Source organism: Erinaceus europaeus, chromosome 13 (genome assembly GCF_950295315.1).
Source record: "Erinaceus europaeus chromosome 13, mEriEur2.1, whole genome shotgun sequence".
NCBI classification, from domain to species: domain Eukaryota; kingdom Metazoa; phylum Chordata; class Mammalia; order Eulipotyphla; family Erinaceidae; genus Erinaceus; species Erinaceus europaeus.
In genome coordinates, this window is record NC_080174.1 from 21,666,762 (window position 1) to 21,690,033 (window position 23,272).

General features: G+C 39.1%; 1 non-coding gene and 1 pseudogene across 1 annotated transcript; one reads left to right on the plus strand and one right to left on the minus strand.

The window, feature by feature from the left end:
• The window catches only part of LOC103112518 (E3 SUMO-protein ligase PIAS2-like), an 83,832-nt pseudogene that overhangs the window by 45,731 nt on the left and 14,829 nt on the right, over window positions 1-23,272 (minus strand).
• Window positions 13,177-13,245, plus strand: LOC132532586 (small nucleolar RNA SNORD66). The gene has a single exon (XR_009544522.1). It is a non-coding gene; the product is annotated as a small nucleolar RNA SNORD66 (small nucleolar RNA).

A 23,272-nucleotide genomic window follows, 5' to 3' on the forward strand; every position in this document is an offset into this window, starting at 1 on the left:
CTTAATACTGCATTTATTAATTTTTTGGATAGAGACAGAAAGAAATGGAGAGAGGAGGGGAAGTTAAAGAGGAATAAAGAAAGAGAGACCCCTGCAGCACTGCTCCATCACTTATGAGGCTTCCTCCCCACAGGTGGGAACCAAGGGCTTGAACTGGGACCCTTGTGCATGATAATGGGAGCACTCAACTGGGTGGACCAGTGAGTGGCTTCCTCCACTGGGGGTTCTAATAGCCATAAAATGAGCAGTTTTCCCTTCATTTAAATGCTAGAGTAATAGCATGTAACACTAGGTAGTGGGTATTTGCTCAGCTTCAAAACTGTTACACGTACACAGGCTCAACATAAGCATGGGCTAATGCAAATATAAGAGCATGAACTTGGCCTAGATAGTTCAAAAAAGACCCCAAAGACCAGCACAAAATGTGATAGGTAGCAAATATTCAATCAAGAATCCATTAGGGAGTCGGGCTGTAGCGCAGCGGGTTAAGCGCAGGTGGCGCAAAGCACAAGGACCAGCATAAGGATCCCAGTTCGAACCCCGGCTCCCCACCTGCAGGGGAGTTGCTTCACAGGCAGTGAAGCAGGTCTGCAGGTGTCTATCTTTCTCTCCTCCTCTCTGTCTTCCCCTCCCTCTCTCCATTTCTCTCTGTCCTATCCAACAACGACAACAACAATAATAACTACAACAATGAAACAAGGGCAACAAAAGGGAATAAATAAAATAAATTTAAAAAAAATAATCCATTAAAGGAGGGAAAGAGGAGAATGTAAAAGACTGACATAAAAAGTTCTTTTTATTTCCACCAAAGTCGTGGGAGTTCATATCTTGATCACCTTGTTTCTTAAAAAAGAGTTCTTCTTAAATTCCTGAGGAACAACAACAACAAATTGTTCTACTCTTACTCTATCCCAAAGCTGCCTAATCCTGGCTCTTTTATGTCTTCACATATATAGGAAATGGCATTTGTTTAGTTCAAAGGGGTAAATAAGATAAACTATTTGTGATCTAATAATTGGGTTGGAAAGATCCCAAAGGCTAAACAGATCAAGGTCTTGGTAAAACTCTAGACTATTTGAAGTCTATGATATACTGAGGCAGACAAGTTGGAAAGTATGTTTTTTTGTTTGTTTGTTTGTTTTTTAACAAACACGCCTCAAACATTTTAATAGAATTTAGCTTTTCCTTAAGTTGTCTTTTCATAAACAAAAGATCAACTAACAACCCAAAGTTAAAACCACTTAATACTTACAAACTTGAAAAATTAGACACCTCAGGTAGACAATAAACTTCATATTATGAAAGCAAAATATTCCAAGTTTCAAAGTTATGACAAGTTCTGTAGAGTATTTTTCAGTAGATGCAAACTTTTAGGCTCCATGATCTTCTTCCAGGGAGGACTAAGCATCATTCACTGGTTTGCAGCCAAGTCCATTTCAAGTATGTTCTAGACCAAGGCTTCCCCTCTTAGCCCTGCTTATACACTGCTATTCAGGAAAGTAGCAGACAAATAACTCATTCTGTGTGATCATTCAATATGCAACTCCCTTTCTGTCTTTAAACATGATCAATTTCTTCAACTCAAAGATAAAACTTCTTACATGGTGCAAAGCTCAAGGACCGGCTTAAGGATCCCCGTTTGAGCCCTAGGCTCCATACCTGCAGGAAGCTCACTTCACAAGCGGTAAACAGGTCTACAGGTGTCTTTCTCTCCCCCTCTCTGTCTTCCCCTCCTCTCTGTCCTATCCAACAACAATGACAGCAGTGAAGAAAGTGATAATAACAACAACAACAATTACAACAAGGGTGACAAAAGGGAAAAAATAGCCTCCAGGAGCAATGGAGTCATAGTGCAGGGCTGCAGGTGTCTGACTCTCTCCATCTCTATCTCTCCTCCCATCTCGATTTCTCTGTCTCTATCCAATAATAAATAAATAAATAAGAAAAAATCTTTAAAATTTTCTATTTCTATTTATGTCTTCCCAGTTAGACATTTTTCAAAATTCTTTGCCATATGACACCAATTTTCATTGGGTCTAATTTAATTTAAAACGGGGGAGGGGGAGAGAGATCTTACATCTTAACACAGTGTGCTATCTGTGCTTACAGTTTATTTCACTTAGAGAATACAAAAACATAGGTTGTTTTTAAAATGAGCACTGCTTACTTTTGTATAATTATATCCAAAGGCAAGTTCCATGTCTGTTTCACATCCACCCCCAAATGCCTTGGTTCCACAGAGCCTCAAATATTTGCTATTTCTAGCATATAATCTCTTGAAATGTTCTATATATGTTCTTCCTTCTGACTATAATAACTTTACCTTACTCTAGGGAAACCCAATCCAGCTTTCTGATTTAACTCAAAAACTATTGGTTCCTTCCCAATGGAGAAGAGTTGTATACAGAATCTGCTGCTCTTTCATTGTGTTCTAGTCCCTATCTTAATCTAATGTTTACCTATTTTTGACTGCTTCATAACCTGCTCTAGACTGTCAGATCTAAAGCAGTAGAAATTGCTTGGATAGGATTTGTGTCTAGGATGGGATTTGGGTCCAATTATTTTTTTGTTTGTTTGTTTGTTTTCTTGACCACAGCACTACTCGGCTCTGGTTTATGGTGATGTGGTGGGATTAAGCCTGGGACTTTGGAGCCTCAGGCATAAGTTTCTTTGCATAACCATTAGGCTATCTACTCCTGCCCTGTGTCCAGTTAAGTCTTATGCCACCAAGACCTAGTACTGGGTAGAAAAGAAAAAATATATAGACGCTCAACAAATCACTGTTAAGAGTAAAATGCACACTGGAAATCTCCACTTGCAACCTTCTAGTTCTCTATATAGGGCTAACGCTTGTGTTTCAATGATAAACTTTGATTATTATATCTATAACCATAGGCACATAGCTACATCCTGTCAGCGTTAGGATGCCCACATTTCAGTAAACTACCTTCCCTGCCCCCTGTAATTGTGGTCTTCTTTTCTCCCCTTATTTCCTCCAGCTTTTTCAGTTTCAGATTGTGTTATCCAGCTGTGCAATCAGCCTAGAATACGAACTGTCAGCAGTCACTTTTTAATGTAAATGATTTCTTTATCCACAGGTCAAAGCTGTAAGTTTTTCAGGGGATGATACAGGGTGAGAAATGAGGATTATTTTCTAGTGAAACGTATTTCTGGAGTCTTATAGATAGTCTTTTCAGATTTTACATAGAGATATACAGGAACTCTGGAAGGAAATATCGAACTAGTTCTGACCTAATATAGCATCAAATACGAGCAATTACAAGCCCCCCACCTTCTGACCCTAAAAAGAATTTTGGTCCATACTTCCATAAGGAGAGAAATATTAGGGCAAGATGACTAGAATGCTACGTAACTCATTCCATCAGGACCATCAGGAGAGAGAAGAGGACAAAAGGAAGTACATTCAGAAGTAGTAATAGGTGTAGGTGTGGCTTAGAAAGGAAAAGAAGGTAGGACCACAGAAAAAATATAGACAGTGAGGCAAATAGTCATAGAAATAATAGTCAATCCGTATCTGTGACCTTGAGAGAACCACTGCAGTTTCCACTGAAGGGAATGACAGAACTCTGGTGGTAGGAATGGTGTGGAACTGTACCCCTTTCACTGACGTTAACATCCAAAGAGTCTACCAAAAACAGAGAATCCACAAATGCTGTAGGTAATGGTTATCTAATAATAATAATAATAATAATAATAATACCTTGACTTAATTTTGTTGGGTGCTCAAAAAAAGAAAAGAAATAACCCAGTAAAAAAGGAAGAAAGAAAGAAAGAAAGAAAGAAAGAAAGAAAGAAAGAAAGAAAGAAAGAAAATTGGGCAAAATATCTGGATAGGGGGCCAGGTGGTACTGCACTCAGTAGAGCGCACATGTCACAATGTATAAGGACCTGAATTTAAGACCCTGGTTCCCATCTACAAGGGGAAAGGAAGCTTCATGAGTGTTAGAGCAGTGCTGAGAGTGTCTTCTTCTTTCTCTCTCCCCTTCTACTTCTCCCTTCCCACTCAATTTCTCTCTGTCTTTATCCTAAACAAATAAACAAAATATTTTTTTAAAGATCTGGAGAGGGAGTCGGGCTGTAGCGCAGCGGGTTAAGCGCAGGTAGCACAAAGCACAAGGACCAGCATAAGGATCCCGGTTCGAACCCCGGCTCCCCACCTGCAGGGGAGTCGCTTCACAGGCGGTGAAGCAGGTCTGCAGGTGTCTATCTTTCTCTCCTCCTCTCTGTCTTCCCCTCCTCTCTCCATTTCTCTCTGTCCTATCCAACAACGACAACAACAATAATAACTACAACAATAAAACAACAAGGGCAACAAAAGGGAATAAATATAATAAATATTTAAAAAATATATATTAAAAAATTTTTTTTAAAAAAAGATCTGGAGAGACTTCTGAAGGCTTGGCTATAAAGTAACATCAATTTCACTTTGCTTTCCCAATCAACTAGGAAAAGTAATGAAAATCACCTGAAAACTCAACAAAACACTACAAGGATTTCTTCAGAAACTCATCAAGCACCCATGTCCAGTGGAAAAGCAATTACAGAAACCAGAATTCCTACCTTCTGCATCCCCAAAACAAAGTTTTATCCATATTCCTGGTGGGGGAGAAGTGATAAGAGAAAGAGGACAAAAGAGCTCTGAACTCGAGCTCCATCAGGACCCTAAGAGAGAAGAGGGAAGAAAAGGAGAGATATTTAGATGTAGTAATAGGTCTATGTGTGGCTTGGAGAAGAGAGGACTGGACCTGAAAGAAAAAGAGGGAAAATACGTACAAATGTAGACAGACAGTTGTAGAGATGATAGTTAGCCCATGTCTTCAACCTTAGGAGAGAGAATTACAATGGTTTGCAATGGAGGGACTGGGGACTTAGAACTCTGGTGGTGGCTTGGCAAGGTATGGAATTATGCCCCTGTTGACATGTAGTATTGTAAATCAGTATTAAATCACTAATATTTCTTTTAAAAAGGAATATTTGTGAAGAAATGGTATTGGTTCATCTTTGAATATTTGGTAGAATTCATCAGTAAAAAAAAGGCAATGAGCCAGCAGCATAACTCACTTGGAGAGCGTGTTGCTTTGCCATGTGTGTGATCCAGGGTCAAGCCCAGCCTCCATCACATTGGAGGAATTTTAGCCCATACTACAAGAGGGGGCAAATGTTAGAGAAAGATAACCAGAAAGCTTTGAACCCCAATTCCACTAGGACCTGGAGTGTTTGTCGCCAAAGGGAAGGCAGGCATAGTTTCTCTTATCTGAGAGAGAAAAGGAAGGACACTCAGAAGTAGTAAGAGCTGTAGGTGTGACTTAGAAGGAAGTAAAGGCAGAGCCATAGAAGTGAATAAAAATGGGCAAAAGGAAATATATATATACAATCAGCCCATATCTATGATCTTGGGAAAACTATGGCAGTTACCACTGCAAGGGTAGGGGGACACAGAGCATTGGTGGTACAAGTGATGTGGAATTATACCACTACTATATATTATAATCTTGTAAATCACTATTAAATCATTAGTAATAACAATTAATAATAAATAAATAAGTAAATAGAAATATACTAATGCTTCCTTGTTTCCAAAATTATTGATATTTGCTTCACATATTTTGCAGACAGATCAGTAGTGGTAGGGGTTTATCACAGGGGTTGGAATGGAGAGCGGATTATATAATATCCTAAATACAATAGACATACTAATTTTTTATTTTGACATTTATTTATTGGCTAGAGACAGCCAGAAATTGGAGGAAAGAGGGTGACAGAGAGGGAGAGAAACAGAGAAACACCTTCACCATTCACAAAGCTTCACCATTCACAAAGCTTTCCCCCTATAGGTGGGGGCCAGGGACTTGAACCCCCACCCTTGCACACTATAACATGTGCACTAAACCAGGTGCACCCCAACCTGGCCCCCATTTTTAATTTTAAAATGCAACATTTTAATACAATAAGAATTAATGACAGGTGACCTGATAAAGCAACGTACTGGTGTTATATTAGTTTAATAACATATTAGTTTAATATGTTGAACTTTTTTTTTTTTTTGCAAACCTTGTTTTCAGTGAAGGGCTCATTCCTCCCCTGTCCTCTTCCCCAGAGTCTTTTGCTTTGATACAATACATCCTGTCCAGTCCATGTTTCACTTTGTTCCTTCCCTCCCTTTCCCTGTATATTAAGTCCTACTTATAAATGACGTCACTTGGTATTTCTCCTTCCCTTTTGGTTTATCATGTTAACATGATATCTTCAAGTTTCATCCAAGATGACACAAAGGAGATGACCACATCATTTTTGACAGCTGAGTAGTATCCCATTATGTATTCTTTGTGATACTCATCTGATGTTGGATATCTGGGTTGCTTCCAGGTTCTGGAAATTACAAATTGTACTGTTATGATCATAGGCATACATAGGTCTATTCTAATATGTGTTTGTTTTTCCTTTGGTTATATCCCCAGCAGGGTCATTGGTGGATCATAGGGCAGGTTGATTTCTAGAGTGCTGAGAACTCTGCAGACCGCTTTCCACAGTAGTTAAACCATTTTACACTGCCACCAGCAGTGCAGAAGAGTCCCTTTTGCCCCACATCTCCTCCAATATTTGTTGTTTCTGTCCTTTCTGATGGACATACAAGAAATTTAAGAAAAGATGTCTTAGTATTTAAGAGGAAAAGTCACCTAACTATGCAAAATATTATCAACAAATTCACAAATGTAGTGTCTGATTTCATTTCGATCTCAGGAAAATGCCATTGTAGTTCACTGTTCTTAAAATTATTTTCCATATGGAAGCTGCTAATAACTATGACAAATTGAAGAAATAATGGGCCCTCCTCTGCTTGATTTGTATACAATCTAAGAAAAAATTCTCAGTTTAAAGCAAAGAATTTTCTAGCAACATTTTCTGGAGTGCTTGCTCCTCCATGAGGCTTGGAAAAGCTCTTCTAGATTTAGTTCTCAGAGAATACTAAGGCAGTTCTTTATTAGGTTAAGTATGCAGAGCTAATTTTGCTTTCATAGAATGTAAATTTGATAAAAATTAAGACCTTACAAATTTCAAATGCACTCGTCAAAAAATCTTCTAATGACTATAAGGATATAATTTCAGTTGGTCACACATTTTTGTGAATAAAAACAGAAGTGATATGTTCAGTTTTAATTCTAGGGAAAATCAATGAAAAGGTAATTTTTAGTAACTGAACAATAGACAGAAGCAAAAAAAATAAATATAAATGAAATCTTTTTCCAATCTTCCAAATCAACAAACAGATATATTTTAGGCTAAACTAATATAAACTGATAGTGTCAGGGAACTTCAAAGCATGAACCCATAGAAAATAAAATTGCTTAATGGCTTTCAATTTCTCTATTGTAATATCTTAACCCTGAGCTAGGAATGTGACTTGAGTACTCTAATGTAAAACAACAAAACATCATAAAAACTTAACCCAAAGTTTCTCCTTTAGTTCAACATTCTGAAGCCTTGGGGCATAAGAAAAGAACTCATTTTAAAAAGACTAATTCAAAAGAGTATTAGCATTTGGGAGCTGGGCAGTGGTTTAAGCTGCGCAGTGGGTTAAGCACACATGGCACAAAGCGCAAGGGCCATCATAAGGCTGCTAGTTCAAGCCACCAGCTCCCCACCTGCGGGGGGGGGGGGGGGTCACTTCTCAGGTGGTGAAGCAGGTCTGCAGGTGTCTTCTTCTTCTCTCTGTCTTCCCCTCCTCTCTCGATTTCTCTTTGTCCTTTACAACAACAACAACAACAGCTATGACAACAATAACAACTACAACAAGCGCAACAAGGGCAACAAAATGGGGAAAATGGTCTCCAGGAGCAGTGGATTTCTAGTGCAGGCACTGAGCCCCAGCGATAACCCTGGAGGCAAAAAAAAAAAAAAAAAGTGTTAGCATTATGGATGCATCTGGTGGGCACTTAGTAAAGAGAGCCTTTTGCAGGGAAAATAATTCACCCAGTTAGAAAGGGTCACCAAGATACAATATGTCATAAATTCATTCCAGCATGAAGCAGTCATATTGGCTAAATCTGTTCTTTCCATAAACTATTGCACTGTAGAGAGACAATCTATGAGCAAAAAAATCTTTCACAGTGAATGTTAAGGACTAGGATTACTCCAGAGTTCACCCTCTAAACAGCAAAGTTGGATAACCTGCATTTCACTTTATTAAAGGTTTCAGGTAATCAAGAGAGTCCCAGGAGAGGGGAAGTTAAATAGGTTGTGGCTTGAAAGATAAGAAAAGCAACCTTCACCTAATTTATCTCTAAAACTATGTAAGCATAAAAGTTATTCACTCATAGCTTATTTGACCAGCATAAGTTATCTAATGAAATATAAATGTGTTCCTTAAAAGAGAATATACAATAAAATATATTGATAGAGTAACTTTTAAAAATGCAGGTCTAGGGTGGGGGTATTGCATAATGGTTATGCAAAGAGACATTCATGCCTGAGGCTCTCAAGTCCCAGGTTTAACCCCCGACACCACCATAAACCAGAGCTGAGTAGTGCTCTGGTAAAAAAATAATAATAAAAATAAAAAATAAATTCAGGTCTTAAGGAAGATGGGTCCTGAAATGAGTGCAACCTAGAATGTTCCTAGCTATGACCACAGAATGTGAGCTCAGATCTACAGGGGGATACATAGGTTACTCAGGCAACTGTGCTGAATATGGGCCCCAGATCAGATCGATGAGGTTTATAGTTAGTGGTATTTATATACTTTTCCAGTATCTGGGAGCTACTTCCTGCCCTAATGCAGCTTTCTTGTTCTATTTCCAACTCTGATACCATCTTCCCAGACAATACCTTTAGCCCACCTGCATGTTAGCTGCTGGGTTAAGGCAAAAATTAGTAAAGACATGGCCCCCTTGGAATATACCTAAAATAGACCTACTAGCTTTTTTCCAAAATGGAGACGTCAAATTTCAACTGCTCTATTCTTACTTTTAGGTTCCTGATTATTAAACAATTTGTTCTGTTTTATATCTCAATGCATTTGATGCTGCCAAGTTGTAGATGCTGCCATGATACCAACCTGACTTCCCTCTGCAGATGACTTTACCACTGTGTCCTGGAACACCACCTCTCCAGAGCCCTGCCACACTAGGGAAAGATAGATACAGACTGGGAGTATGGATCCAGCTGCTAATGCCCATGTCCAGTGGAGAAGCCAGACCTTCCATTTTCTGCAAGCTATAAGATCCTGGGTTCATGCTCTCAGAGGGATAAAGAATAGGAAAGCTTCCAACTGAGGGGATGGGATACAGAACTCTAAATGGTGGGAACTATGTGGAATTATAACCCTCTTATCCTGTGGTTTTATCAACCATCATTATATCAAAAAAAATTCGCAAATTAAAAAACATAATCTGATTTCTGGAAGAATGAAATATGGGGCAAGAGGACTATGGTGAGATAACTTAAAGCCCTAAAAATATGAATGGTGGCTAACTGAATAGTGGAGAATGAGTATCAATCATAAAAAATTCCAGATGACTATACTAGGACCTTCAGACTTGGGTTGAAGAGAGGTAGAAAAATGAAAAGAGGTGGCCAGGTGGTGGTGTACCTGGTTGGGCACACATGTCACAATGTGCAAGGACCCAGGTTTGAGCCCTTGGTCCCCACCTGCAGAGGGAAAGCTAAGTGGCAAAGCAGGGCCGCAGGTGTCTCTCTACATCTCTCCCTACCACGCCCCTTCCCTCTTGATTTCTGGCTTACTCTATTCAATAAATAACAATAATTTAAAGAATTTTTTTAAAAATAAAAGTGTGCAACAGGTTAAGCACACGTGGCACAAAGTGCAAGGACCGGTGTAAGGATCCCGGTTCGAGCCCCCGGCTCCCCACCTACAGGGGAGTCTTGACGGCAGGTGAAGCAGGTCTGCAGGTGTGTGTCTTTCTCTCCATCTCTCTGTCTTCCCCTCCTCTCCCCATTTCTCTCTGTCCTATCTAACAATGACAACATAAATAACAACAATAATAACTACAATAACAATAAAAAACAAGGGGTTGGAAGTCAGGCGGTAGCGCAGCGGGTTAAGAGCAGGTGGCTCAAAGCACAAGGACTGGCAGAAGGATCCAGCTTCGAGCCCCTGGCTCCCCACCTGCAGGGGAGTCACTTCACAAGCCATGAAGCAGGTCTGCAGGTGTCTCTCTTTCTCTTCCTGTCTTACCCTCCTCTCTCCATTTCTCGCTGTCCTATCTAACGACGATGACATCAGTAACAACAATAATAACTACAACAACAATAATGACAAGGGCAACAAAAGGGAAATTAAATAAATAAATATAAAAATTAAAAAAAACCAAAGGCAACAAAAGGGAAAATAAATAAATCAGTTAGTTAAAAAAAAATGGAAAGAGGAAAATCTTGAACAATTTTTGCTTTTTATATCTGTTTTCCCAGGGATGTTCTTAAATAGAGAGATACAAACTATGGCAAAGTTAGACAGGATTCTCTCCCTAGTTTCTTGTTGTTTTTTTTTTAATTTCTTTATTGGGGAATTAATGCTTTACATTTGACAGTAAATACGATAGTTTGTACATACATAACATTTCCCCATTTTCCGTACAACAATACAACCCCCACTAGGTCCTCTGTCATCCTTTATGGACCTGTATTCTCCCCCACCCCCACCCCAGAGTCTTTTACTTTGGTGCAATATGCCAATTCCAGTTCAGGTTCTACTTGTGTTTTCTCTTCTGATCTTGTTTTTCAACGTCTGCCTGAGAGTGAGATCATCCCATATACATCCTTCTGTTTCTGACTTATTTCACTTAACATGAATTTTTCAAAGTCCATCCAAGATTGGCTGAAAACGGTGAAGTCACCATTTTTAATAGCTGAGTAGTATTTCATTGGGTATATATACCACAACTTGCTCAGCCACTCATCTGTTGTTGGACAGCTGGGTTGCTTCCAGGTTTTGACTATTACAAATTGTGCTGCTAAGAACATATGTGTACACAGATCTTTTTGGATGGGTGTGTTGGGCTCCTTAGGGTATATCCCCAGGAGGATTCTCTCCCTACTTTTCTATTCATCCCTACAGAACAATTTTGTGTTTACTTGTCTCTTTTTTTCTGATCCCCTTCCTAAAAATGCTATTTTATACAATAGTCCATTTCTTACACTGAATTAACTGCTTTCTGTAAAAATTATTTTAAATTATTCTTCATGCCTTACTTTACTTAATACTCATGATTTTCAGAATTTATTATAATACTTAAACTTACAGCATATGGCTATTTGATGGGTGAAAAGATTGGCTTCCTGAGTAAATAAACTAAGAGAAAACACTAAGAAAGGTGCTGAATCGATACCATTCTGTTTTGTTTATCTTGCCCTTACTCTTTTGATGGGGCTGACACGGTAATACACTTGGACAGTGCACTGCTTTGCCATATGTGTGATTCAGGTTCAAACCCAGCCCACGCTACACTGAAAGAAGCTTCAGTGCTGTTGTCTATTTATCTATGTACCTATCTGAAAAAATCAGCCTGAAACAATAAAGCCCCAGAAATTATTTTATTTTAAAAAGGCTATTGTGATTACAGAAACCAAAAGCCAGACCTTCCACCTTCTGCATCCCATAAAGAATTTTGGTCCATACTCCCAGAGAGGAATAAAGAATAGGGAAGCTTCCACTGAAGAGGATGGGACATGAAACTCTGGTGGTAAGAACTGTATGGAATTTTTTTTTTCCTCTAAAGTTATCATTGGGGCTCTATACCAGCATGATGAATCCACTGCTCTGAAGGACCATTAATTCCCTTTTAATTTTTCTATCTTTTTCTTCTTTCCTTTCTTTCATTCTTTCTTTCTTTTTTCTATTTTGTTTGATAGGACACAGAGAAATTGAGAGGTGAGGGGAAGATAGAGATAGAAAGAAAGACACCTATAGACCTGCCTCACCACTCATGAAGCATCCCCCCCCAACCGCAGGTGGGGCATGGGGTCTCAAACCAGGGTCCTTTTGTGGGTCCTTGTGTTTAGTATTATGTGCACTTAACCCTGTGCACCACTGCCAAGTCCCTAAAACTCTATGGAATTGTACCCTTGTTATCTTAAAATCTTGTTAATCATCACTAATAAAATTGTTTTAAAAAAGGTTGTTGTGATTAAGCAATTGACTGTCCAACAGCTTAATAATTCAGACTAATTCCATTATGGATAGGATAGATTTTTATGTCTTAAACTAATTTCATTATCTTCCACTAACCTTAGGTTAAAAACTATTTCACACCCTCAGCTTCACCTCTTGATCACAGTGTGTGTTATTGCTAGAAAATTATTTTCTTTAAGCATACAAAGAAAAAAAACTTTAACCAACTTCTAGTCTCATTTTGTGTCCTAGGGAACTCTTCAGATTTTAACTTATGTCATAGAATGTCTATATTAAAAAAAGATATACCAAGATGGAGTCATAGCACCTAGCATATAGCACAGGCCAGGTACATAAGAATCTCATAAATATTTTTAAGTGAAAAAAAAAAGAGTAAAGAACTCTACCTTTTGCAGTTCAGCAAAATAGTTCATTTAGATAGTTGCTTTACCATGTGCTCAATGCAGGATAAGTGTGACCCCTGCCTTTTGGTGCTGTGAAATCTCTCTCTCTCTCTCTCTCTCTGCCTCTATCTTTTAAAAAAAAATCCACATATATTCATTTTTATTTTTATATTGCCACTAAGGTTACCCCTGGGCTGAGCACCCACATGGTGAATCCACCATTTCTGGTAGCCAATTCTTCCTTTCTTTCTTTCTTTCCTTCTTTTTTTTTTCTTTATTTGATGAAACAGAAAGAAATTGAGATGGGGGAAAAACAGAGATGGAGAAAGACACCTGTAGCACTGCTTTACCACTTGTGAAACTTCCCCCCTCCCACAAGTGGAGACCAGGGTCTTGAGCCCAGATTCTTGTGCATGCAGTGTGCACTCATCTAGGTAAGCTACAACCCAGCCCCAAGAATTCTACATTTTTAAATCATAGAAGATATCTGAACACTCTTTGTGCCTATTATTCCACTAAAAATCAAATACTATGCAAACTTACAGGCTAACTGTGGTTAGTTTCTTATCTGCCATTGTTATATTTATTTGTTGATGATGAAGCTTTAGCAATGGAAAATATTTCCATCACTGATGACACAATGTTAGAGCCATGTGTCTGGGCTCTGAGACCCCATGATGGAACTGAGAGATTATAGTCTGCCACGGTTTTTTTACATGGAGTGTTTAAAATAAATAAATAAATAAATAAACAAACAAATAAATAAATAGCTATCTTCAAAACAGAGACCCCAAATCTTCATCTGCAATATTCTAGCCTTTAGGTTCCTGATTAGTCAACAATTTATTCAGCTCTATATGTTAACTTTTTTTTTCAGTCACTAGGTTCCAGATGCTAACATGATGACCCCACCAATGTGTCCGGTAGCTCTGCTTCCCCAGAGCCCTGCCCCACTAGAGAAAGAGAGAGACAGGCTGGGAGTATGGATCGACCTGTCAATGCCCATGTTCAGTGGGGAAGCAATTATAGAAGCCAGACCTTCCACCTTCTGCACCCCATAATGTCCCTGAGTCCATATTCCCAGATGATAAAGAATAGGAAAACTATCAGAGGAGAGTATGGGATACTGAGTTCTGGTAGTGGGAACTGTGTGGAGTTGTACCCCTCTTATCCTATGTTTTGTCAGAGTTTCTTTTTTATAGATAAATAGTTTTTAAAAAAAACTTCTACACTTGAAAAAAGCAAAATGTTTTCATTCAGTGAGCTCTGCTGATGTTTTACTTGAACTTAACTTTTTATTCAGATAATTTAGCAAAATCATAAATTTGAAGAATTGCTGTCAATAATATGGGCAATAAGTTCACTCAGATCATTCTTTCTGTGGGCAAAGATCTTAAACACCGCAGCACTAAAGAGGGTTGCTTGTACAAAGGCTTCTCTCATTTCACATTCATAGGAGAAGAAATAAATCTAGGATATGCTGACTAATTCTTCTGGCAGATAACAGCTTTTAACATGCATGAGATATTCCTACTGTCACTTGCCTGAAGGGCACCAGAGGGAGAGAGGGAATGTACTTAGTCATAGCTCTCATACTATCAACATTACTGCACTTTCTTGAGTCCAAGGCACAAATAAGTGTGATGGGTAAACAGTAAGAAAAATAATTCATTATTTCACAATCACATTTATCAAACATCAAAATGAAATGGTTCAGATTCAGTAATAAAGTATTTTAATAGTATTCAGTGATGTGGACATCTTATGACTGGAAAGACTCAGTTTGGACAATTTCAATATATTCTATTACTTTAAGGATTGCATCTTCTTGCTGATGTAAATACCTATGCCCTCTATAGGACTTGAGTGCTCATTATTACTCACCTTCTAAAAAGAAGAACTATAGTCATTGGTTGTACCATAATTACCACAAAATATCCAAGTCATTTATTTTCTTGTTAAAATAACTTTAACAGGCAACATATTATATTTATTTGAGAGAAATAGAAGACAAAATATGATGCATTTTTTTAAAAAAACCAAAATCAGTTAGCATTATCTAACAGAATATAAAAATACTTAGTGATAAAGTATATCTCAGTCTACCAGAATTCAATACTGGTAAGTTGGAAAACCAGCCTCTATAGTAGCATGATAGGGTATTCTCTGAGTAAGAACCCCCTCAGTTTTACAAAGGCAAGTCTTTTTATCTCATTAGTCTGTATGACTAGCATAAAAATGATCAATAAATACACAAAGACTGAAAGAAGCATAGAGAAAACTGACAGAACATTGCTGAGAATCAGACCAAGTCATATAGAGAATAACAAAGGACCAGATGATGGCCCACCTGGCTGAGCACAGACCCAGGTTCAAGACCCCTGCCTCCACCTGCAGGGGGAAGCTTCATGAGTGGGTAGTGTTGCAGGTGTCTCTCTGTCTCTCTCCCTCTCAGTCACCCCCTTCCTGCTTAATTTCTGGCTGTCTCTATCCAATAAATAAATAATGATGATAAAAAATTTATTTTAAAAGAGAGAATAACAAAGAGGGAGAGGAAGACAAGCAGGAAAGTGACAAAAAATGAAGTATGTCACTGAGCACAAAATATGTGTAACACATATTACAATCTATACGCCTTCTCTCTTCACATCTGTATCATGTGAAATGTTTACAACTCATCTGGGATTTTTTGCAAATGGCAGAAGTTGGTGGATGGAGGAAGGAGAGTTTTCATTGGTCCTAACTTTTAACATCTCCAGTAGAATTCTGGTCACCCTAGCATTTTACCCCTTTAGGTAATTTTATCATTTTACTCAAATAACTGGAGTTTTTTTTTTTTCTTTGAAGTCCTAGAAGATACAAAGGTTAGTTCAAGGAAGACTGATCATTTGTACCTTTACAAAATAAGTGATAGCCTGTACACAAAGCTCTTTAAATCAACCAACTAGAGTTGTGAGACTGATTTTTGTATTGTACCAATACTACCTATACCCCCACCTCCAAAAATTAAATGTAAAACATCCCCCAGGTTATACAGTAATTGGGAAGTGAAAACAACCTGATATTAGCTGAGAGCTCAGAGGAGTTTTTAGATATGCAAAAACCTATCTCTCTTTTTAATAATTTTTATTAACAGTTTGCTCCACACTACACCTACCACCAAAGTTCTGTATTCCCACTCTCTCACCTCCCAAAGATAAGCACCTCAGTTCTAACAAGTCTTACAAGCAGTTTTCTTTTTTCCTTCCATCCTTCCTTCCTTCCTTCCTTCCTCCCTTCCTTCATTTCTCTTTCTCTTTTTCTTCCTTTCTCTTTCTTTCTTTCTTTCTTTATTTTTTATTATCTTTATTTATTTATTGGATAGAGACAGTCAGAAATGGAGAGGGAAGGAGGTGATAGAGAGGGTGAGAGACAGACACCTGCAGCACTGCTTCACCACTCACAAAGCTTTCCCCCTGCAAGTGGGGAACAAGCAGTTTTCGTGCTTCATTTTTGTTTGAATTTTTTTGGCAAGTTCATGGAAATCAGATCTCTAGATTCCACTTATGAGTGAAACCTTCTGGTAGTGGTTTTTCATCTATTTCTCTAAGCATAATCATCTGCATTTCCATCTGTGAGTGCAAACACGTATGGCTGGTGGACAGAGAGGAGCCTAGGGAGAGATTGGGTGGCTGGTAACAGTTCAGCAGTTTACCAGTTGAGAGACCACCTCCAGTCTGTTTCACCAACAAAAAGATGACTGAAGGGAGGAGAGGACTCCCCTGAGATTCACCAAATTCAACTGTAAGTCCCCATTGCTACTGCCCTCAGACTCTGGAGGAAAGGCAGGGAGGCCCTGTGCTGACACCAGGGGACATAGAACAAAGCAGGAAACTCAGGACAAGATCCATACCTTGGTGGCCTAGCTGTGGGGCTATGACAGTCTCTTTGCATAACTACTGGATTATCTCTGCCCCACCCTGCTTTTGACTCTTGACTCTTTCTTGTCAAGAGTCAGTGATTAAACTGAGAAGCCTACTTATAGTTTGAAAGACCTCAGGCTCCCATAGTCTACAGAGAAGAAAAAGAACAAAAGAGGCTTTTAAGCCACTGAGCTCCAAAGGATACAACATCAGCTTTTTGGACTGCAGAGTAGTATTCCATGGAATGAATATATATATATATATATATATATATATATATATATATATATATATATATATATCCCATAACTTCTTTAGCCAATAATATGATGAGCACTTTGGCTGCTTCTACTCTTTGGCTACTATGAATAATGCAGCTATGAACATAGCTGTTGTTGTGTTCCTGGTTCTATTCTTTTTTTTATTTATTTTTTATTTAAGAAAGGATAAATTAACAAACCCATAGGGTAGAAGTCCTGGTTATATTCTAATGCTAATCATCTCATTAAAAGTTGGAATGCCTTTGCATCTTCTTTTCATTTGGGACTCCTCTAAGTAATTCTTGCAAGGCAAGATTGGTAGTAGCAAATTCCTTCAGTTTGAAAAGATCTTTATGTCTACCTCATATTTGAAGGATAACTTAGCAGGATACAGAATTTGTAACTGGCAATTCTTATCTTTTAATACTTTGAATATGCTATTCTACTCCCTCCTTGCCTCTAGAGTTTGTGATGAGAAATCTGATGAAAACCTAATGGTTCTATATTTGTATGACTTTCTTTCCATGGCAGCCTGTAGTATTTTTCCTTATCCATGGTTTTGGATAGTTTTACAATGATGTGTCTTGGTGTGTGTCATTTTGGATTCAAAAATTTAGGTGTGTGCTCACCTTCTTGAATTTCTATATTTTGAATACTGCTAAAGTGTGAAAATTTTTCTGCTAAAATTTATTTGAATGTGTTCTCTACTCTCTGCCTTTCTTCACCCTCAGGGATCCAAATAACTTGGATATTTGTCTTTCTGATGGAGTCTGCTATTTCAGAAAGAAGTGCTTTGTTTTTTCTAAACCTTTCCTCTCCAAGAGTTTTAAATTCACAGAGTGTAGTAGCTGAAATCCTCTCCTCCACCTGATTAAGTCAACTTCTGATGCCTCTTACCTAGACCTGAACTACATACAAAGTATCCTTTAGGCTCTGCTATTCTGTTTGGATTATTTGGTTTTTTGTGTTTTTTTTTTCCTGTATTTTATAATTCTTTCATAAAATTATTACTAAGTTCTTGAATCTTAGCTTTAGCTTCTTGACATGATTCCAAAGTTAATTTCCTGGCCTCTCTGTCGTTTTTTTCTAGATCTGTGCCTGTCTGGTCATTTGGGGTTTCTGTCATTGCTGTTTGTGTATTTTTCAGTTTCCACATTCAGTGTTGCTTACATTATTGTGTCAGCAGGAGGCGCTGAGGCTAAGGTGTTCAACTTCCCTGTTTATATATCTTGGTGAAGGAGGGGAGATTTCATCGTGAGTCAGCAGTTACATGTCCCCGATGTAAATATAGGGTCTCCCTAATGCTGTTCCAGCCTCTGTGAAGCAGCAGCATTTGAAACTCTAGAAGTCACAGTTGTGAATTGATGAGTTTTAACAGTTCATCGTTGCTTAAACTCAGACCCAGAAGTAGTGTGCCTCAGCCACCAATCTCCCAATTGGCTATGAACTTTCCTTAAGCTTTTGTTTTTAGTTCTGGGAATGGCTCCCTCACCTTCTTTCCATCCACAAGCTATATATGTCTGTACTCTCCTGTGGCTTAGGTGATGTTCTTCCTTCCTTCCTACCTACCTTTCTTTCTTTTCTTTCTTTTCTTTCTTTCTTTCTTTCTTTCTTTCTTTCTTTCTTTCTTTCTTTCTTTCTTGCTCTCATTCTTTTTTAAACAGATTTTTTTCTTTAACTCAGACCCAGAATTGGTGTGCATCAGCTGCCAAGCTCCCACTTCAGTGTCAGTCATTCCTGAGTAAGGCCTTTTAGTCCAAGGAATCTTTCCCTCGCCCCTTTTCTGTCCACAAGCCACACATGTCTGTACTTGCCTATGGCTTAGTGAGTTTCTGAAGAAATCCTGGTCATATTTTCTTAAGTTTTCAGGTGATTTTTGTTGCTTTTTCTAGTTGATTGTGGAGAAAGACTGAGTCTGCTGCTATTCCGTAGCCATGCCTGCAAAAGTCCTTCCAAAACCCATATCCTTTTGAATGGTTGTCCTGTGCACTGTAATTCCAAAGCAGTTTTTATGGCACCACAGAAAAATGGACAGAGGAATGTCATAAAAAGTCAGTTATGCATTTGATTTCCAGATAGAAAATAGCTGTGATCTTTTCTAGATACTAGAATTATTTTGTTACATGCAGTTAAAGGTAACAAAAGTAAAAGAACTAGAACACTTAAATCTAGTAACTTCAGAAAAAAAATATAATGTTCATTGGTGATCACAGGTAATCACCAGTTGGTCTTTTTAGTCAATACCAGACAACTCTATTATCTGTGGCCCTAGTCAAGAGAATCCTTGGATTTCCACATAGATAAAATGGGCTTAGACCCTTAATAGATCCCTCTCTCCATCATACTTGTCATCATACTTGTGATATTTGCCATCATACTTGTCACTTCCATCAGAAACATCATCATAAGCCCTCTTGCCAGCCTCTCCAGGACCTTGCCCTCACTATAAAATAGCAATGGAGACTGCCCTACTTTCTTTTTTTTTTCACTATTTATTTATTTTTGTTAACTTCTTTTTATATGATGGAATTACATGTCAACAGTGGTTTAAATCCACACCATTCCCACCACCAGAGTTCTGAATCTTATGTCTCTCTACTGCAATCTACCACAGTTCCCCTAAGGTTGTAGACATGGGCCAACCACCATCTCAGCGACTATCTGTCCACATTTATACATAACTGCCCCCTTTTTTTTCTGGTACAATCCTGTCTTCCCCCTCTAAGCCAGTCATGACAACATAACTACCTCCATATGTTCCTCTCCTTTTCCTTCTCTCTCTCTGTGCTGATAGAGCTGGAGTTCAGAGTGTTCTTATCATCATCCTATCACTTCTCCACCACTGGGAGTACAGATCAAGGTTGTTTTTGGGGAGCAGAAGGTAGGAGTTCTGGCTTCTGTAGCTGTTTCTCTGCTGAGCATGGGTGTTGACAGGTCAATCCATACTGCCAGCCTTTTTTATCTTTACCTAGTGGTCCAGAGCTCTGGAGATGCAAGGGTCCAGGACACATTGGTGAGGTCATCTTCCCAGAGAAGTTGGGATGGAGTCATGTTAGTATCTGTAATTTGGCATCTGGAAAGTGGCATGACCTAAATTGACACAAAATGGTTAATGAACAGGAACCAAAAAGTAGGTTTAGAGTGGATGACATTAGGGATTTTGGGGTAGAAGAAAGCTAGAAAATCTGTTTTAGGCATGTTTCTGGGGGCACACAACTATGGTAGTTTTGCTTGAGTTTGGTAGCTAACTTAGAATTGCATAAGAATATTCTCTGACAACCCACCATGCGTCCTAGAGCCTTGCCTCCACAGATTCCTGCCCCACTAGGGAAAGAGAGAGACAGGCTGGGAGTATGGGTCGACTTGCCAATGCCCATGTTCAGCAGGGAAGCAATTACAGAAACCAGACTTTCCACCTTCTGCACCCCATAATGATCCTGGGTCCATACTCCCAGAGCGATAAAGAATAGGGAAGCTATCAAGGGAGGGGATTGGTGGTGGAAATTGTGTGGAATTGTACCCCTCCTATCCTATAGTCTTGTCAATATTTCCATTTCATAAATAAAAGTTAAAAACAAACCAACAAAAAAGAATATTGTGTCAGAGTAGAGAAAAGGGGCTAGAAAGTTGGATGAGGACAGGGAGCAGCTCTCATTCTTGAAAAAAAATATGTTGCTAAAATGAACTATTTACCTCCATCCACCTGCTCCAGGGCCCATATTTATATTTATATTTAGCACCTCTAAGTGTAACCTGTGTAACCTCTAAGTCCCTATTGGTCTGAGCTTATGGTCACAACTGGGAACATAGCAGGCTGTACTTATTTCAGGACCAGTCTTTTAGGAGTGGCAGGTCAGGATAACCCCAGCCTCAGTCTTTTAGGAGTGGCAGGTCAGGATAACCCCAGCCTCCCTTCGGAGACTGGGGCTATCTCTACCATCATTGCTTCATGGTGAGGACAAGGTCCTGGGAAGGCCTATAGGATGCCGTTCCTTATGGAAGTCACCAGTGGTGGTAGAGAGAGGGACTCTCTAGGCCCATCATATGTATGTGGGAATCCAAGGATTCCATAATTAGGGCCCCAGATGATGAGGAGGCAGTGTGATACTGACCAAAAGAGCCATTAAGTGGGCCAACACTGTCCTACTTTCCAAGGGAAGCTGAATCAACCTTCCGTGCCCATCGAGGAAGAGTGGTCCTGAAATGAGAGCAGCCTAGAATGGACAAAGGGAGGGGAGGGTATCTTACCCTGCCACTCAAGGAAGACTGGTCCTGAAATGAGTGCAGCCTGCAATGTTTCCAGCTGTAACTATGGTTCCATGCTGGCTTTTCTGGGCAGAAGAGCTCACCAACGTGTCCTGGAACCTCAAGGTAAAGATATAAACAGTCTGGGGGTATAGATCAATCTGCCAACACCCAAGTCCAGTGGAGAAGTAATTACAGAAGCCAGAACTCCTACCTTCCACACTCCAAAATAATCTTGATCCATACACCCAGTGGGTTTATAGGAGAAAGAGGATAAGAGAACTTTGAACTCAAGCTCCATCAGAACCCACAGAGGAGGAAAAAGGTATAAACATCTGGATATAGTAATAAGATAATGAGTGGCTTGGAGGGGAGGTGAAAACTGGACCTGGAAGAAAAAGTGGGTAATTATGTACAAATCTAGAGAGGTAATTGTGGAGATGACCCATGTGTCTAAACTTGGGAAAACTGCAGTAGTTTAGAATGGAGGGTTTGGAGATTCAGAACTCTGATATTGGGAATGGTGTGGAATTATACCCCTGTTGACATGTAATTTGATAAATCAATATTAAATCACTAATAAAAAAAGAATTTTGGTTCATACCCCTAGAGGAGGAAATATAATAGGAGAAGTTTAACCCCATTCCATCAGGACTCAGGGAGAGAAGAAGAAGAAAAAAAGGATATTCAGAAGTAGTAATAGGTGTAGGTATGACTTAGAAAGGAAGAAAAGGCAAGACCTAAGGAAAAAAATCTATCTATAAACAGCAGTTATAGAAATAATTGTACACCCATATATGTGACCTTTGGACAACTACTGCAGTTTCCAATGGAAGGAATGAGAACAGAGAACTCTGATGGTGGGAACAGTGCAGAATCCCTGTTATCCCTGTTATCTCATAATTCTTAAAAAATTGATTGGGGGATTAATGGATTACAGTTGACAGCAAAACATAATAGTTTGTACATGCATAACATTTCCCAGTTTTCCACATAATAATTCAACCCCCCACAAGGTCCTCCTCTTATCTCATAGTTATGTAAGTCAATATTAAGTCACTAAGAGAAAGAGAGAAGAGAGGGGAGGGGAAGGGAAGGGAAGGGAAGGGAAGGGAAAGGGAAGGGGAGGGGAAGGGAGAGGAGAGGGGAGGGGAGGGGCAGGGAAGGGGGAGGGAAGGGGAGGGAAGGGAAGGGAAGGGAAGGGAAGGGAAGGGAAGGGAAGGGAAAGGGAAGGGGAGGGGAAGGGAGAGGAGAGGGGAGGGGAGGGGCAGGGAGGGGAAGGGAAGGGGGAGGGAAGGGGAGGGAAGGGAAGGGAAGGGAAGGGAAGGGAAGGGAAGGGAAGGGAAGGGAAGGGAAGGGAAGGGAAGGGAAGGGAAGGGAAGGGAAGGGAAGAGAAAGGAAACATACAGAGAGGGAGAAATGCCACAGCACCATAGCTGTTGTGACTCAAACACAGACCATCCCATGGCAAGTCTACTCCTCCTCCAGGTTCAACTCTGCTCACATTAAAACAGCAACATCTAAAACCACTCACACACATACATACAGAAAAAACAAGATAATCATATTTAGTCATTCTATAGAGAAGTCCAATCCTATTGAGGGATGAGGAGATAAACTGACTATCCAAATGAGTTTTCTACACTAAGGAGCCAATGAGCTCTGCTTAGTAAAAAAGACTCAATTTCCACAATTATAGTCTGTTACTTTAATAGCCCTCTCTCCCTTCTAGTCAGAGGGAAACCTCTTTGTTTATAAAAAAAATACATCTTAACTCAGTCATCTCTTTGCACCGAATAATTTTTAATTTCTTTATTGGGGAATTAATGCTTTACATTCAACAGTAAATACAATAGTTTCTACATACATAACATTTCCCAGTTTTCCATATAACAATACAACCCCCACTAGGTCCTCTGTCATCCTTCCTGGATCTGTATTTTCCCCACCTACCCACCCTAGAGTCTTTTACTTTGGTGCAATATGCCATTTCCAGTTCAGGTTCTACTTGTGTTTTCTTTTCTGATCTTGTTTTTCAATTTCTGCCTGAGAGTGAGATCATCCCATATACATCCTTCTGTTTCTGACTTATTTCACTTAACATGAATTTTTCAAGGTCCATCCAAGATCAGCTGAAAATGGTGAATTCACCATTTTTATAGCTGAGTAGTATTCCATTGTGTGTATGTATATATATACCACAACTTGCTCAGCCACTCATCTGTTGTTGGACAGCTGGGTTGCTTCCAGGTTTTGGCTACTACAAATTTGCACTGAATAATTTACACACACAAAAAAAATAAATTTTAGATT